This window comes from Corvus kubaryi, unplaced genomic scaffold, assembly GCF_017639235.1.
Source record: "Corvus kubaryi isolate FWS band 111438036 unplaced genomic scaffold, C.kubaryi_AGA036_p1.0 133, whole genome shotgun sequence".
In the NCBI taxonomy this organism is placed as follows: domain Eukaryota; kingdom Metazoa; phylum Chordata; class Aves; order Passeriformes; family Corvidae; genus Corvus; species Corvus kubaryi.
In genome coordinates this window covers 7,004,585-7,017,970 of record NW_024580667.1, presented here as the reverse complement: position 1 = coordinate 7,017,970, position 13,386 = coordinate 7,004,585, and the positions used below count along the sequence as shown (strand labels likewise).

At 36.2% G+C, this 13,386-nt stretch overlaps 1 protein-coding gene across 11 annotated transcripts in view; it reads right to left on the bottom strand.

The window, feature by feature from the left end:
* DMD (dystrophin) overlaps positions 1 to 13,386 on the bottom strand; it is a 1,181,561-nt gene that overhangs the window by 552,433 nt on the left and 615,742 nt on the right. The window lies entirely within an intron of this gene.

Genomic DNA, 13,386 nt, shown 5'->3' with positions numbered 1-13,386 from the left:
TATATTAGCATTTATAACAGTTATATCAAATGGCAATATGGCAGTACCACTGAAGTGAAATTATCCTTAAGAAAATGTAGCACAAAACAGAGTTTTATCAATTTTAAATTCCTTCTCAAGAAAATGCAATGGTCTTCAAGTGAATTTCCACTTGCATTGTGCAAAGGGACACTTCATTAAAAACTTTTTTCTATATGTTTCACTTTGAGTATTTTATAAATATAGTTATGCAAAAAAAGAATAAAAAGTCCTGAAAAACAAGGATGATTGAAAAAAAAAATAGAATATTAGAAAAATAGGGTTTTGAACAGTAAAAAAGGATGAAAAGTATTACTACCATGTCTGCAAGTCTACAGTCCACTACAAAAAGACCAGGTAAGTACTTCTGGCACATTGGGAAGACCTGACCTGGTTTTGCCTAAAGTGACTGATTGATCTTCTTCAACAGCTGTTTGACTTGGCCACTGCCAAATACTAAAGGAATGAAATGAAGACAGAATTATAAGGGGGTTTTGCAGATAGCCTAAGTCTTAAGAAATTCAGTTATCCTGTGTGTTAGATTGGTGTGGAAATGTAATCACTAATCAGAGATTAGCCAGAATGCTTTGTTAGAAGATCATCATTAAATGTGCTACTGTTGTTTAGTTTCACAATCCTCCTTTACAGGATTATAATAGATTTTAGGGTGTACTTAAAGGATAAAAACAAAGATGCTCAATTATTTCTCTAGGAGATAATCTGGTTCTGTATGGGCAAACTATATGATTATTTGAATGTTAAGGAGTTTAATTCACCAAACAAAATGACATTACTCTCAGGGAATACAGATAATATTTTCCATTTTACTGATGATTTTTCATTTTTTAGAAGAAAATATAAGCAGACTATTGACCTGATTAAATACTGTAGTCAGTCATCTAACTTATTAAAATGACTGTGATCATTTATCATGCTTATCATATTTTATTGTTCAAAATTAGTCAAACCATAATTGATAGGCATATTATAACAGGGTTTTTTTATAACTAACTTACTCAGAATTACAAGGAAAAATAAATTTACTTTAAAAATTTCACCTAGAAAATAAAATTAAAATTCCATTTCTTTTGGTCCAGAATGGTCTCTTATTTTGGACAGTACATTAAAATATTTTTCTCCTGTTCCTCACAAAGAAAAATTACTATTCTCAGCATGACAAAGCTTATCAGAAGCTTCAATGTAAAAAAATTCAGTAGGTGTTGATATTAGTATCATTGAATTTGCATTCCAGAACTTGCAAACTGAATCTCCCATCACTCTACATTCCTCCTTTGCTCTGGGAAATAAGAGTTGTAAGAAGAAGAAAAACAAAAAGTTGCAACAAGAAGATATGCATATTTAAAGCTTAAAAGTTTCAACACCAGTGCTTATTGCTCTTGTCTAAAAACACCTTGTTACACTCAGTATAAGCCAATATAAAACATCAGTTAAAAAAAAGAATTTATCAACAGGCAAAGCCACTAAAATCCAAGGCTCTTGCAGTGATTAAATACTGTTACAATTATAAGAGAAAATGTAATTTTTTCTGCAGTGGCAGGTGGGGGTCCATTGGAACATTGTCAAGCAGCTTCCTGCTCTGGGAAGTTATGGGACACCTCTCCTGAGTATACCTGAGTGAAAGCTTCCCTTGCTGAATCTGTGAATTACATCTGCTTACACACAGGACTACTTCAAATAGCTTTTAAAACCTTAAAAACAAAGAGGGTTTTGTTTGTTTGTTTGCTTGTTTTACCATGTGCAATCCTGTTACCAGGTGGTAAGTTCAAAACCCACAAAAGGAGAAGGCTAATTAATTACCAATGCTGAACAGCTAAATTGCTGAAGGCTTGGCACAGCAGAATGGAGAATAAATTCATAAGAGAGCAATACTCTGAGGACTATGAAAACTCAGAAAGCATATGTCTGCCTCAGGAATCCCCAAGTACACAATTTGGAGGATGGAAAAATTAAAGGCCTCATATACCCTTACCTAGGGATCCACCCTTGTTTGCCACCAGAGATGTGTCATTGAGATAAAATTCCCTAGTGTAGCCATTCATCTGTGTCTTCATCTGCTCAAACCCTTTCCCTCAGACAGGCATAAGCCAAAATAATGTGGATAGTAGGTGATTGTGTGAAATATGGGCAGTATTTCCTTTCTGATGTGTCCTCTGTTTTTCTTAGCATGTGCTCAATAATAAGGTGCAAACAGACACCCCGAAGCCAAGCAGGAGGTTCTGGATGAGAATATATGACTTGTACACTCTAGAAAGCATATAAGCATTGTACATGAGCTCTGACACACTAAGTCAGCTTTATTCCTCTATCTCGAGTTTGTTTGGGTTGATGAGTGAAAAAACACTGTCACACTGGCCCAAATTTTTCGTATATGTACTGACACTCCAACAGGGACCATGTTAAGCGGTGGCTTGTGGGAGCAATTGCATTTTATCATGTTAGTACATAATGGATTTATTTTCCCTCTGGAGAGCAAGAAAGAAAAAAGTACCCAAAGACAACTGCTGAGGTAATATGTAGCACAATTTACATGGTCATAAAAATATTGGCGGCTTCCTTCCTTCTACTCTTCTGAACCCTTGGACCTGACTTGCTATAAGTAAAATTTAATATTCTTTGGTAGCCTTGTGCATGATATTGCACATGGATTTACAAATGACAATTTGGATATACTGTCAGTGGAACTCTATATAATGGGAATACACTTGATGTTCTGTGTCACAAGACTGGTGTTTTTAAGAAGCCATGCAAAGGTGAAAGGAAAACAGGAAAGACACACACATAAGATGGGGTACAAAAGGTTATTGGTTTGTTCTTGTAAACCAAATCTTAATTCTGCATCTATGTTTTGATTAATTCCTTGATATTTTGATAACATTCCTTGATAAAATATGAAACCCACTTTTGTGATACATTCTGGTTTAGTAAAACTTCACAATCAATAGACCCACAGAAAAAGAACCCTATTATTTATACACTTTCCTAAAAGACATGGCTTATGTCATGGAAATTGTTATCGTAAGAAACATGCATTTTATTGCTCATATTGGAAAAACATTCCGTAAACCTCATTTCTATACTGTTGCTAAACTATACTGTAGGATTATGCTAATATTAACCCACAAATTATGCAGTTTTGTCAGCTTAATTCAGCGCAATTAGCACCTTGTAAAAAATATACAAAACATCAAAGTAGTATAAATAATTATGTATTAAAATGTGAGAGCATTAACTTTAATACTTAAGGCCGTTCTTACAGATAACAAAACAGGAAAACTTGGTTTTGTCAAGCAACTTCTACAATTAAATTGCTTAAAGAAACAGCTAACCCATTTTCAGAGGTTTTGATGTTTTCATTTGATTTCACAGAATTCATATGTGTTCTTAATTTATATTTAATTTCAATATCCTCTCTGCATTTGGACTCAAAGTGATTATCTCATTTTAGACACTGCTACATCTAGATCCTGATCTCAGGTTTTGCTGTGCATCTGTTCTGGGACAACACTTAGCTGTACATATTCTATTCACAGCTTTGCACCCTGTCTTTCACCCATAAACTACCAAATGATCAGAAATAAAAAATAAACTGTGACCAAAACAACTGTAGCAATGCCATCCATCAATTCAAAATTTAATTTCTCTCTTCTTTGCAGAAAGTAGGTTCTGCAGAATTACATAAATTAAAAACGTTCTACATTACAATTACATTAGAAATATTTTGATATCTTGAATTGTATTGATTGTATTATTCTTCTTGCCCTAGTTACTGATATCATATCATTCAGTGTCCATCTCTACATCAAAGAAAATTACAATTAAATTGGCTATGAAAAAGCAAGGTCGTGTCAATTTTTGTTGGCTTTTAGGCATATACAAATCCATTTTTATTATACATGAGAGAACAATAAACTTATTTGTTTATTAATTTTACAATTAATAATTATACAGTAAATCCATTGGATTCTAATGGATGCTGTGCATCAATAGTTTAAATAGAAACACTCCACATAATTTATAAAACACATTTTTTTTCTACACTAAACACAACTATTTATTATGCATATGAACTTCAAAATTTCAATTCTTTATTTCCTACAAAATTTTCCTTTATCAGAACAGAGATGCAATCATGTATTTTAGAGAACTTTGCCTAGACACCTGGATTAAATGTAGGTAACACCTTTGCCCTAGAGAAAATAAAGAAATACTTGATTAAGTGTGACCTCAGCAAAAGAGTAGCATATTTTGCAACTCTCTTACACATTAAAAATATCCATGGAATTGGTAATAAAACCACAAATTTCATTTCATAGAAATGAAGTGTAACTATAAAAAACATGATAAGGAAACGCCAAATCAAGCATTTTACGTGGAACAAACAGTGGCTCAATTTTATGGAAATTTTATGGAATGCCTGCATGTGAAGGGTACTGTACACATTTCATCCTCACAGTGGGTGACAGCATACACTGCACTTCCAGCCAGACTACTGCAGCGTGTTAGGAATACCCACCCTATGGTGGCAACCGTCTGATAAAATTAAATATGAGTGAAAAATCGCATTGACTTCTGACTGTCAGGGTGATGTTCTCCTCCTTCCCCCAGCCCAGGCCCTCTGACCTGCTTAAGGCCAGCTCTGATGTGGCACAGCAGCATGAACTGTCATCAGGCTTTAGTGAGAAATGACTGCAAGAAATCTCATCTGGGGTTTCCGCCCAGGGCTTCAGGGCCATTTTTAAACTCAGACCTTGACCTGGGCTACTCTGTTAAGTCTCTCCACACCTTGCTCACTGCAGCCAGACCAGCTCTGCTCTCTACCTTCAGGTACAGTGGGAACTTTGGGAGAGGCCCCTGCTTGCAGCCCCTCACCCCAGCCTTGCTGTGCCTTGACACTCTCAAACATCTCTTCTGGAGTTCTCCAGAGCCAGAAGCCCCAAAAGACCTGTGTGCTGCTGTTTGCACAACACACTGAGCAAGCATTTCTACTGTCCTTCAGTGTCCCAGTTCCTGTAACAGGATGGTGGCTGGAAGGTGGGGCAGCCAGCACAGAGGATACAGCCTACAAAGGGTTGTTAGACTGCCTGGACTGCCCAGCTACATCCACATCCCACTGACCGAGGGTCCATTAACTGCTGGAGCACACTGGATGGGCTGCTGGAGAGAACCTCTTCCACCTGGTTTTCATCTGAACTAAATCCAGAGCACTCTTTGGTGTGAGACAGAGCACAGCAAGCAGCTGATCCCAACCCAAACAAAATACTCATGGACAGATTCTAAGTCAACACCAGTGAAATCCGGCAGGCAATTCTGGCTCCCAGGATCTGCTTCAGATTCAGTCTGGGACAAGGCTCAAGGATAATTTCCACAGCCTGGACACAGAGATAGGTGAAAGACCCTGAATTATAGACAGCTGGAAAATCATATCCAATTGGGGGAAACCAGTTCTCAGAAATTCCTCAAATTACCATCATAATTCATGAATAAAAAAATTAATTTCAGTGTATTTGTGGCACAGAGCATAAGTATGTGTAATGCAAAGTATATATTACAGGATGTCCCCTCAGTATTCCCCTGTAATTACTATGAAGTGCTTAAATCCTATGATTTCCAATGACAGAGTTCTTAGTTCAAACTGTAATAACATGTTTTATCCTCCAAAACTGCCCTGTTCAATTTTATGTTTCCACTGCCTGTCTTGAAATCCCCCTACAATGGGGGCTTTAGAGCAGGAAGAATAACAGAAAACTGATGATACCAGTTAATGCTGGCTGTTGAGTCCCTGAGCCTGAAAGATGTTATTTATCCTGTTTAAGGTGTGGTAGGTGTGTACAGAAATATATATACTGGAAAATTTGGCTTCCTCGTTTCACTGAAAATTATAGTAATAACAGAGCACTTAGCATTATCTTCTTAAAGTACTGATGCCTGTACTTGCACTAGGTCTTTTTTTATCTTTTACAGCTTTTCAGTCAGTTAAAAACCTTTTAAATATGTGATTGCTGTTTGGGGTTTTTTTTAAGTTTATAATAAAATTTCATTTTAAACTCCTTTTCCCTTTAATTTGGAAAATTCATTTGAGATGAGAAACCTAGATCCAAGTCACAGTTACTAGATCTTATTGTAAGAGTAGCAGATAGTAAGTAGTTCTGTTTCTCTGAAACGAATATGTTGATGACTTACAGACCTTATAGGAATGGAAAAGCAGAGAAAACTATATTGATAGAGGAGAGTGTACATCATCCTGCTGCCAAGGAGAAAATATTTTTAGGTCATAAAGAGCCTGTTTAGATAAAATACCTTACAGTGCCTTTTCTGTGTTTAAAAAAAACACCTTAAATAATTTTGACATCTGTTAGTACAATAGAAAAACAAAAATCTATACTAAGAAAGTGTATTTTCCAGTATCATTAAAATTAGTAAGTATTTTCACAGTAGTGGCATTTGAAAGCTTGCTTTTTACCTTTGACTTCTGTGAATAATGATTTACTGTAATGAAAAAAAGTATTTGCAATGTCCAGAATAAACAGGAAAAAGAAAATGCATTTTGTGAAAAAGAAGATGAATGGTGAAGGTTACCATAACAATGGCAACTACTACCACCTAAAATCTAAAAAAACCTAAGTGGCATGTTTATGAGGGATTATATTTATATAAACATATATATACAAATATATATTCTCCATATCTATAGATACACTAATTATACACACTAATTTACAAAAAATAGATGTTCAGCATATTATATCTATTAGTTTTGTGAATAACAAAAAACCTTCAACATTGTCAAGTAAAATTTATCAAGCTAGAAGTTCTTCATGAATAAATAGCAAAAGACATTTTGGCTAATGCATATGATTGCAATATGGAGAATTTAAACAATGTACAGATGCCTACTAGGGCCAGTATCAGAAAGTTACCTCTAGTATGAGTAACATGCAGTAGAGAACAGGTTATATTCTACCACTTGATCCAACTCACTTAGGAAAGTTTCTAATGGCTGGATGGAATATCTTCCAGAAAACAATTATGAGTCCTGAAGTTCTCAGAAGCACAAACTGTGGCTGTCCCATACAGGGGAGGTTTAGGTTGGATCTTAGGAAACAGTTCTTCACCCAGAGGGTGGTCAGGCAGTGGAACAAGCTCCCAGGGCAGTGGTCACAGCACCAAGCCTGACAAAGCTCAAGGACAACACTCAGGCACATGGTGTGACTCTAGGACTGCCCTGTGCAGGGCCGCAAGTTGGACTCAATGATCCTTGTGAGTCCCTTCCAACTCAGGATACTCTGAGTCTGGGTCTAGTAAAGAATCCCAAACATATCATCCTATCTGTTCATCACTGATCTCAAGGAATAAAATTTGTGTGAAGGTAGCTCAAATTATGCAAGCAAGTTATTAATTCAAAGAAACTGGTGCTGAGGTGAGGCTAGAGGCCAGATTTGTACAATGTGACATGGTCAGCTACTGTTGCAAAGGCCTCCATAAATCTTTCTGGGGAGTGGAGAGTCTGCATTGCACATCCTATTGCTCAGCAACCAGGAGGAAAAAAACAGAATATAATTGAAACTGACTAAGGTTATGCAGAGTAAGACTATAACAGGTAATTTTAATGCAGTTTCTGTCTTTAGTTATCTCATACTTCAAAGACCTTTTTTGTTTTGTTTTGTTTTAGAACACAGAAGCTAAACAGAAATCTAGTCTTTGGGGATACAGCACTACAGCAAGAATCAATAGAACCTGAACAGACATGGCCTGTTTATCAGAGAAAAGAAGCTCACATATTATGATGCTCTGATCTTTCATATAGTCCATATGTCAGTCCTACTGGACAGTAAGAATTATTCACAGAATAAAATAAATGAAATGGAACTCAGAAATAAGGTTAATTTAAAACTGACATGTTCAGTTTGACAGTCTTTCTTCACTCACAGTAAAGAAAGTAATTAGTAGAATATATGTGTATTTAGATAGTCTTTAATTCAGTCATAACAGTATTATGTTTGTTTACTCATTCATTAAAAGTTTACATTGAGATATTAGAGCTCTGTTTAGTATTATAATTAACATGTTCAATTCTCCTCTGATTTGAGTACAGTAACTTTTACTTTCTTGCAGAACAATGTGCAGTTACAATCCTAAAGAACTATAGTTAGATTTCAGGAATACCAAATTATGAAGAGAAAAAGGTGATATTTCAAAGCAGTTACAATTAACTTTTAGTTATTAAGTGTCCCAGCTAGAGATATTTTTAGTTAATACCTGTAAATTGAACTGTCAGGTATATTAAAAGAGACTTGATTAAAATGTCCATACTTTGCCACTGCTACTGTGACCTAACTATTTAATAAGGCATATTTTACTTGTTTATAGATAAACTAACCAAAGAAAAGTGTTGCACAAAACTCTACAGAATATTCATGTTGCATATTTCACTAGGTAAATTTTTTGTAACTCATGCTTGATGTTTTAGAGAGACCCACTTTGGTATGAAAATTCACAACTATAAATCTTTTCAGTGTTCTATCACAGAAGAGAGCTTTGGGTGCTTTATTAGCATCAAGAGCTGGGCAGCAGGATGGAGCTGCCCATCTTTTAAACCTGCACACACAGTCGTGTTAGTTAGCACATACTGACTTCATAGGTGTGTTTACAGCAATAAGTGTTAGGGTCTTTATCACCACATTATGTTATACAAAAACATTAATCAGGCACTATGAGACATTAAGTCCAGGAAAATTTTTTGAGTTATGTACATTTGGCCTAGTTCTTTCTGCAACTGCGGCCTCTGGAGTCTATAGCTTTTTCTGTGTCATAAAGAAAAGCCTGAGAACACTTTCTAGGAAAATTGTCCAGGATTCACAATGAGAATTTTAAATGTTATGTAAAACAGGCTTGTGTTGAATTTAATGTAGATCTTTTAATTTGCCCATAAAATCAGGGAGTTTGGAATTTGGAAATAAATCTTCCAAGCAGGTTTTCACTTTTCCTCAAAGCAAAATAAATAGCTATAGTTTGGACTGTGGCATCATTTACTGTTTCATTAAATTTACAGAAAAGCAAATTGAAGCAGGAAAGAATCTTGAGGAAGGCTGTGAGCAACACATAAGAGAAGAAGGGGCAGGGCAAGGCTTGTTCTGGAATAACATTAATTAATTTTTTTCAATACTGATCTTCTTTGTTAGAATGAAGTATGTCTTCTATGACTATTAATATTAAGCACAAAAACCAACTCAGTTTTCACAAGAAAAAAATGAGGTGATCTTAAGAGCAATAAGGAACGACCAAGAAGTGCAGATTTACAACAGGGACTGAAAGGGATTTAATTCCCCACCCTTATTAATCATAGTTCCCACCTTACTTTGTGGCTGGCATCTCAGGGAATTCCAGCCTAGCAACACATTTTTTTCTCCAACTCTTCAGATCTGCTTGCCAGATATACAAGAGAAAATGGCAGTTTAGGCAGGAACCAAAAAGAAATGGCAGTGTCTCCCTGAAAGACAAACCTGACACTCCAATCCCAGTCATGGCCCATGACCCACCATGGCTGTAAGAGATCATTACTATTTCTAACACTGCTTGGACAAATAACCAATAATTTCAAAGTATCATTACATTTTGCTTAGAGTTTGCAGAACTGCAGTTCCAGGGTACAAACTTACTTATAAGTAGAAAAAAGCACTGACTCAGATTTTCACAAAAAGATTTTGAGATTCCCAGTGCTTTGCCTCCAGCACTAAAGAAAGTCTTGAAAATTCCTCCTTGCTTGCCAGAGTAACAAGCTAACTGCAATGGATGCTTCTGCAATTGGTTCTCCACAGATACTTTATCCCCTTCCTCCTGTAACAAGGAAACACAAAGCAGTGGTCCCTGGAGGATAAAGTAATGACAGAAAAGAAGCTCTTTAATCTTAAGCAACTTCCCCTTTCTGAAAGGGGGAAGGCTGTATAGTTCCATTTACAAGATGACAGCCAGCTTGATTTTTTGAAAAAGAAAATCCCTAGAGTAGTTTAAAAAAGGCTCTCAGTCCTCTGCCAGCTCCTGGGGATCAATACAGAATTCTCATTCAACTAATTCCTCCCAAATCACTGAGGGAAAAGACATGCTAAGTTGTTTAACTAGGGAAGAACAGTTGTTTTCGATTAAGCTGTGGTAAGGTATTCTTTTAGTTCTCTGGGCCCTGATTATGTCTTTTTCAGTCCCAGGTGAATCTGGTGACTGTCACAGGAACATTCCAGCACCAGGAAAGAACCATACTGATCCTAATGAGGCTTCTGCAGTACAGAATGGACTGAAATTATTATGAAAGTGGTGCTTAATTGTAGAAGAAAGAAATAGCTGACTAAGCACATCGTGCTCTGTAAACACAGATAAAAATACTACACCCACACCAAGATCTTCCTTATATTTCTTAGAGAAATCTTACTTTCATTCTTCCCTTAACAATACAAGGTCAAATAAGTAGATCGAGATTATTTTAAAAGATGTGTTTAAAATTCAAAATTTATGGCTCTACATACTTAAAAAATAGCCAAGCAGGTATTCAGCTTGGTTAAAATTAGTGCAGAAGAAAACATGCTGCTCATTTGGAGACATATGTACACAAAAGAAAGGGAAGGAGATGAAAGGTAGAAGGAATCCTACTCCTTTCTGTGCTAGCAAAAAAAAAGCCTCGTAAAACAAGCTGTTGAAGAATAAAACAATCTTTCTTATTTTTGGACATTACCCCTAGGGAAAAGCTTTGACACAGAAGCAAAGTCTACTTACCTATGCTTTGCTTCCCTTACATAGCAAACATCTCAAGGTTCCACTTCAGGGGTTTTTACTAGATGGAATTACATCCTTGTATTACAAGGTTCTGTAATTAATTTATTCTACTTACTATAAATATGTCTCAGTAGAAAACCAGATGACAGAAGGAGTTGCACATTAGTAGAAATCACATACAACACCATTTGTATTACTTATAATATCAAGAGCATTAAAATGAGAATCCCTTAAAATTATATTTAATCCTAATTGTTAGATTCTTCATTGTCAGAAGTAAAATCTTCTTAACATCTTCTGTGTAACTTCAAATACTTTTTTTCTAATAGAAATTTAATTCAACAGCCACCTCCATAGAACAGTTTAACTGTGTATGTGCAATGTACATAAATATATACTTGTCTGTATATAAAGGCTTTATTTCAATTTTTCACTCTTTGCCTGGTATACACTGATGACTTCAGTGCATAATTTACATTTCAAAAGGCACTTCAAATACAAAAACGCTGACTAGGAAAAATGTTCAAATTCAAGGATTATCACATCACTGTAGCCAAGATTTCTTGTGCTTTCTACTAATAAGTGGAAAAAATGGTGATGCAGTAAAAGCTCAGGACTAAAATTCAGACTTTCTACTCTGAATCTGTGTGTCACTCTGGGGTAGAAATCTACCTTTCTCTACTCAAACAGTACTAATGTCAAGCCTGACTGCAAGAGATTTGTACAGATGGAGTGCAAGGTTAAACCTGTTAAGCACTGTCAAGGCTGCCCTGGGCTGAGTGTATACTTTCCAGGGTGTACATACACTGCACAGCCTTACACCTCTTCTTGCACAAAAAATAGCCCATCTATAGCAGTAGCTCCACCATTCACCTGGAAGTAAGCTGGACCAGAGGTTTGTAACTGGGTAACAGAGGAAGATTTGGGAAAGTTGTTTAGGTTGGATATCAGGAAAAGGTTTTTCATCCGGAGGGTGGCTGACCACTGGAACAGACTCCCCAGGGAAAGTGGTCACAGCACCAAGACTGACAGAGTTCAAGAAGCATTTGGACAATGCTCTAGTGATTCTTGGTGTGTCCAGCACAGGATCAGGAGCTGGATTTGATACTCTATGATTCTACTACTGTCATAAACTCCATAAACTCATTTGATACTCTATGATTCTACTACTGTCATAAACTCCACTGAGCATGTAGTCCACAGGAAAATATGGTGTTATTCAACCCCACTGCTGTAAGTCCATAAACTCAAATGGATGTCACTATCAAATTATGGCACTAACAATTTCACAAATAAGAAACAAGCGGTCAATTGATTTCTGTTGTGAGGGATGAAGAGCTCCTGAGTGCCAAGTGAAAGCTGAGGTATGCCACTCTGCTCCATATCTTGGCTGCTGATTTCAGGAGTCTTAAAACTGTCACTAGATCCTGATTGTTATCTACTTGTTTGGGGAATATGAAGTTGCACTTTGTCCCCCTCTCCTTTAGCAAATGTAGGGCTAGGTTGAGCAGTCATTAACCTGGAGGTGAGGTTTAGCTCACTAGATGATTTGCTGAATTTGTACAGAAAGTCCTTTACAAACACTGCTGACAACAGCAGAAAGAATACTTCTGGGCAGTTTTAGAAATACCAAATGTGTAAAATAACTATGCATTCATGATGGTGGTGCATTATTTACTAATTTTTTTTATCTAGGACCAAGGCAGTGTATAATAAAGTTATCCCCATTAGCTATTGCTATGCCTTCACTATAAACAGGTAAGGAATCTGGAGCATCCTAGCTTGGCACCCTTTGAAAGTGATAAGCAAACAACCTGCTGTCATTTAGCCTAACTGGCGAGAAACCCTTATGGCATCCCAGGACTTACATAGGTGATAATAATGAAAGTATTAAAAAAAAAAAAAAAAATCAAATGGAGGAAAAGAAGGAGCTTAGCTGCCTGGCTATCTTGTGAAAGACAGTATTGTTGTTTTGAAGTGACAAATAGAGAGGGAAAATTTTAGAGTTAAAACAATGGGTTTTTTAAACTTCTGCTCTGTAATCCACTGTTTAGTGACAAGACAATTCAGTTAAGATAGATAATAATCAGTCCGTGCACTTTAATCAAAGTTGGAAGTTTATACAATATAAAAATCTTATAATGGTAAGTCCTAGAAAGCTACAAGGTGTTCAGAGATCTTTTTATTTTCTCTTCAATATGGCCTTCTCCTACTCTATTCATGGACTTATCATATTCAAGACTGTAGAAGCCTACACAGTTTAGAATTCAACTGTGTGGTAATCTTCACTAAAAACATGCACTTCTTCTGTCTCTATCAGAATCTTGGAGACTGGAGAGGTTACACATAGCACACTCCCAGAGTTCCCATTTAGGCCAGGATAAAGGGCAAGCTGAATCAAGAATTCCATTCTCAGCTTCATTCTCACCTATTTTCTTTCTAAGTACATGGAGAGCTCAAAGGCAGTTAGTTCACTGAGGTGTCTAAATAACTATAAATTCTGATTTATCATTTCTGCTCAGTCTTACATGTTCTGCAATGCTCAGATCATGGCAAGCATGTTGTACATTACTGTTTCAGCATTTC